General features: G+C 32.4%; 1 protein-coding gene across 1 annotated transcript in view; it reads right to left on the reverse strand.

Annotated features, from left to right (window-relative positions):
- LOC132748669 (synaptosomal-associated protein 25-like) overlaps positions 1–4030 on the reverse strand; it is a gene marked incomplete at its 3' end in the record, with an annotated part of 41849 nt that extends 37819 nt beyond the window's left edge. The window contains 1 exon segment of the mRNA XM_060738280.1: positions 3877–4030.
- Between the last annotated feature and the right edge of the window lie 2107 nt (positions 4031–6137).

The following is a 6137-nucleotide window of genomic DNA, read 5'->3' on the forward strand; positions in this document are numbered from 1 at the left end:
ATTATCTAAACACGTGCAATCTTCCCTAATTGATATACACGATGCACTTCGATGGTGGGTTTTTAACCCGAGTAAAGGCGATGTGCAATGGATTTTTCACAGCTATCACAAAACTGTTAGTCAATTAAAAATAATCAATTTCATTAATGATCAGCGACCGGATTAAAAACTTAATCATAGTTTTGAATGATTTCATGATTTCAGTCTGTTAACATCAATTTTTACTGTAAAATTGTTATGTCGCTCACGTCATGGCTTCAAGGCGAAATGCCGAAACCGAGCAGTAAGAAAGTTACTTATTCTGATAGTTACACCTACGTGAAAATTTAAGAAAGCCAATTCGCAAAAATCTTGCGATTGGTATGTTGTAGACAGTGGGGTGTTTGGCATTGTTCTCTTTGTAGAAATGCCTAATTTGACACAGTTTACGCACGTGGCTAAACTACATATTGGTCTATATCATGTAACGTATATAACAACAAACTTTGTCAGGAAAGAAGTGTTCTTATTGTTTCAATAATATATATTTGTTTTAATGTCGTAAATATGACGCTCAGATTAAGATTTATCAATAGTAAATTTTAAAAAAGCATTATTTATAAAGATATTACCGAATTTAACATTTCATGAAAATAAAGGGAGGTAATTAGACATTAATTTTCTACAATTTCTCAGTCAAATTTTTCAATAAGAAATGAATGTATGTAATTTTAGTGATCAAATATGATGTGCACAAATGTTTGCAGTACATATTTTACATATTCTTTGATGTTTGAAAATTGTTTTATAAGCATAATTATTTGCATATAAATGTGACATTACAACCTTCAGGACTTTGAAAGATATTTCTGTTACCAGAACAGAAGAGATATCATTAATCAATATCCAAAGTGACTTCATCTTCTATTAAAAGTGAGGAAAGAAAAATATGTAAAATTGGTTTTATCATATTTTTTCTTACACATTATTATCAACAAATGTACATGAATATATATAAACAAATATTTAGAGAAAGCTTATAAATAGCTGATCAATAGATATCAAAAAATAATTTTTATATTCATATTTGCAGCTCAAAAACATTTAGATGCCATTGCCAGATCTACTATTAATTAATCTGCTTTTAATTAATACTACTATTAATTAATCTACTTTTAATTAATAAACTGGAGAAATATTATAAGTGATGTTAATTGTGTTTAAATTATAATTAAAGGATGTATAGCCTACATGTTAATGCATACACATTGGGTTGTTTCCCATCTCCCTAATTTTCGCGAGGAAGTCACTTCTCCCTAAAATTTCCCCCCAGGATGAGCCCTGCATTTGTAATTTTGATGTTTACCTGTTTACTGTTTCAACTACTTTATGTATACCAGTTACTTAACTTTTAAATACATGTATTGTTTTGTTTCAACATAGTATTTGGTCAATGTAAAACTTAAAATATTTCTTTTTAAATAGAACATGAACACTCCCAAAAGTGTAATTTGTATGCTCTTCTGAATCAGGGTCAGCTTAGCCCTAAAATGTACTCGGCCCCCCGAGTCAGCTTGGCCCTTTTCCAACTCGGCACGGGTCAACTTGGCCAACTTTTCAATTTATATATATTAATATATTGGTTTGTTTTATCACTCAATATTGTCAGAATAATTAATACGGGGAAGTCAAAGACCGGGCCCGCAAAGCGGGTCCGGGCTTTGGCCTGCCCGGCTATAGACTACACGTGTATATTTAAAAGAAAATCACATAAAAAACAATTAAAAATATATAAAATTCTATACCTATCAAAGAAATTTTCAGTGTCAGTTCTAGTCGGGCGCCGCCATTTACAATGTAACTCAATGATAAATGGCGGGGTATTCCGATAACGGAACAAATCTCCACTTTTCGGATAAATGTTAATCGCCGAGTGTTCCGAATGAAAACGGAAGCGGTACATGTAATACCGAATGACACCTTTAAAACGGAAAGAATGAAAGGAATTTTTAACGACTTCACCGTCCATAGGCTTTGCCTAATTTCATATTATCTTTTGTCAGATTTGCATGATAATGTAGTATTTGTTTGCGATTTCTTGTGCGCACGAACATCGCATCCGAAATAAGAAGGGTAACATATTTTTGTATCCCATCGAACCTGGTCAATTTATTTATTTTTGAATAGACGTGATACACACTTATATACAGAATTCAGACAACTACAGAATCATGTAAACTAAACATTAATTAGCGAAGAACCATTTTTTTTAGTTTTCTAGCTAGTGTTCCCGCTCCCCTACGACGCGTTGCGGTATACAAGATACGCACTTGATTGAAAAGCTATCTAATCAAACCACTTTATTGTTCTTTTTCTCTTAAAAAATATATAATACGACAGTATATCATGGTAATTAATTAAATCTTTGTGTGCTAGAATTTATAAAGCTTACTGATATTTTCGCTTCAAATGATTAAAATTGATTATTTTAAATAATGGTTTGCTAGTAAAATTGCCTTTTTGACACCAACTTTGTTGTCATTTTTCATTTTAATGATAATACGGGGAAGTAAAAGACCGGGCCCGCGAAGCGGGTCCGGGCTTTGGCTTGCCCGGCTATAGACTACACGTGTATATTTAAAAGGAAAATCAAATAAAAAACATTTAAAAAATATATAGAATTCTATACCTATCAATGAAATTTTCAGTGTCAGTTCTAGTCGGGCGCCGCCATTTACAATGTAACTCAATGATAAAAGGCGGGGTATAACGGTAGGCGATAACGGAACAAATCTCAACTTTTCGGATAAATAATAAACGTCGAGTGTTCCGAGTGAAAACGGAAGCGGTGCATGTAATACCGAATGACAATTTTAAAACGGAAAGAATGAAAGGAATTTTTAACGACTTCCCCGTTCATAGGCTTTGCCTAATTTCATATTATATTCTTATTCACAAACGTATAGATGTTATCTTAAAATTATTAACATACACTATTGTTACCAATCAACCACGTGTATGTTCAGGGAAGGGTACTGATTAATCAGGTGATAATTATGTTTGACGCAATCATTCAAATTTGATAAATGACCACCTGCAACTGATTAGAAGCTTATGATAATAAATAAACACGTTTTTTATTTCATATTTTATTAAAGATTACTTAACAAACAAAAAGAATCAAAGGAAACACATTTGTACTACATCGATTTTTAACGAATCTGCAAGAAAAAACATAACGAATTTCTTCTAAATATAATATACTTTAATTTTGCAGAAGTACAATGTACAATTACATAATTATAAACCAGATATTTCTTATTTTGTCTGACATTGATAACATTTTTTGGCCTTGACAACATGCAAGTAATCGAAAAAAAGTTAATATGTTTAATGTTTTTGTTTTAAAGAGTGCAGAGTTGACCGTGCCGAGTTGACCTGGCCCCGAAATTTCTCCCAACTTTCACTAGAGGGAGAAGTCTATTCTCTCTCAAATACAGAGCTAACGTGATCCGTGATTCGCAATATGCTACCTCATACAAATCCAAGCAATTTTGCATTATCACAATTACGGAAAATTAGGGAAACAACCAAAGTAAATTGATTCATGAAAACTATGGTAGATTCTATAACAATCTGAAATATATTAAAAGATTCACACTAATAGGTTACATGGCTTATTAAGGACAAATGACAGAATATATTTATACTATAGTACGAGTCTGCTTAAGGACGAACGTTTAAAGATGGGAGGTGTTCCTTCACCAATTAACTTATTTCTACTTTGTTCCCCTTTATCTAAAAGAGATTAAGGTGTAATACGTGAAAGCATATTTTTATCTTTGTAAAAATCACAAGCTAAACGTAGATGTGTGAAAAGATCCCCAATTAACTTACAATAATGTAGGTTGACAGCCAACAGGAACTGCATCCAGAATCCCACGATGACGTCACGAATAAATATTATTATTTTTATTTTTTTGCATATGGACACTGTTTGATTTACAAACACAATAAATGTATATAATTGAGGATTTATTAGGGATAAAAACCATTTAAATAACAACTACAAATAAAAATGTTAAAAAAATAATACTCTAACTATCGACTGGTTTTACTTTATTCATCCTGAAAATGTATGAAACTAAGAATGTCAGTGGTACCAGTAACACCTGGTTAACTACCACTAAATATTTTCCTTCTGTAAAATATGGTAAACAAGATCAACAAGGTAAGGCGGCGTTCAATAAACTAAATTACAATGTCTCTAGTTTAACGCAACGCTTATAGTTTTCACAAGGTATCTTTCTAAAATTATGCTGTAACTTTCGTCACATCACATGATTTTACTGAAGTCAACCATAACAGATGATCAGTTCTTTGCATGGAATAGGTACATGTATAATCTATCTGTCTGCGAGGAAAGTGATATGCAAGTCATTGTAGTCATTTGACAAAATTCATAAAATTTAACAAAAATAAAAAGGCAACTTTCACACGACGCAGCCCCCGACACACCCAATCCCCCAAAGCAGGGCATCCAGAAGGCACAAAAGCAAAACCGGGAGTGGACATAAGGGCCCAAAAGGAGGCGAGGGACATGTAATGTGTGGAATGATAAAAACTAAAACGGGCCAATATGGGGGTGAAAAATACTTACCGTTAACAACAATTTAATAAGGTAGACATCACAAAACATGTAAACATTCAAAACAAGTATCAATACAGACATATGAAGTATGTGAAGGAACACAGGGAGGTATGTATACTGCCTTGGAACGGTCAGTGATAGTTACATCACTGGGGAGCTTAAACCGGTTTAAGGCGCGCCAAACCTCACTCATAGCCCCAATATATTCCTATATGACACGAAAGTGTAAATAAAATTAATCCCTGCCAAGTGAAATTCTAACAATGGTCATGGTTACATAAGACGAAATTAATAAAGCACATCAATGGTTGTGTAAATATGTACAAACAAAAAGGTACAGCCTAATGACCATTACCAAAGTACTCGATGACTTAAAAAAAATTGCTACTAAAAAAATAAAAGTTAAATAAACTTCAATAAAACTTTTAAAATATTACAGGGTAATGGACAATAGGAGACAAAATTTAATTGACGTCATATAAAACAAATCCGAGCTATTTTGTAAATCGGTACCAATATCGCTTAAAATAACCATGTCGTCTGCAAATAAAAAAAGTATCTATTGATAAGCTGCTTTTGTGTTTTTCTTGCAAAATATTTCAAGGTCATCAATAAATAAGGAGAACATCAACCAAAGGGGACATTACATTTGTACTTCTCATTGTTTAAAACATACAGCTCATTCGAAGAATTCTGAATATAAATTATAACTTTTAATGCAAACTTTAATCTGTGAATACAGTATATCCCTAACTATTCAAATGACTTTCTATTAATGCAATTTATATAATTTAAGCCAAAGGACGTTAAGATTAAATAGAGAAAAATAGAATCCATAACTAAAGAACGCCGACAACGGCAAAATTGAAAATGTTGCTGGTTCAAATTGCTTGAGCCTAGTGGTATTTGCAAGCTATCGTCCACGTCCCTGGCCATGCAAAATTTCAACATTTAAACAAGAAAATGCTGAAATTCTGAATTTAGACACAGCAGCAAACGCAATCAAATTCTCTTTTCACATCGACCATACACCACTACAAAAGATTATTTTAATTTAAAACCTCATGAACAATAGCATTTCAAACAAATACGGCATCAATTTTTGATCGACCTTTGCATAAACCGAATCCTGCATAACATTTTAAGTTTCTGACCAATCACTTAACCACTTATACAATAAGTCTGTGAAAAATGTTGATGTAATGCCTCTGTTATGTACATGGCATGGTACTTTCATTCCTAAAATAAGCGCAATAACTTTGCACGACCAGTCAACGGGAAAATGTCCATAAGAAAGAATAGCATTAAAAATATCAACCAAATTAAATAAATTCAACCTCAGCAGAACTAACTGGATCACCAAACTACAATTATTACATTATAGTTATTAAGTAAAGGTGCATTAACTTTGTTAACACGTTATGATAAATGTCTACATAAAAACCTGTATTACTTACATGTAGAAATAACAAAAAAAGGCAGGTTTTGCCGATATTGTTTTGACTAC

The sequence above is a fragment of the Ruditapes philippinarum genome, unplaced genomic scaffold (genome assembly GCF_026571515.1).
Source record: "Ruditapes philippinarum isolate M1 unplaced genomic scaffold, ASM2657151v2 ctg101_1_1_1_1, whole genome shotgun sequence".
NCBI classification, from domain to species: Eukaryota; Metazoa; Mollusca; class Bivalvia; order Venerida; family Veneridae; genus Ruditapes; species Ruditapes philippinarum.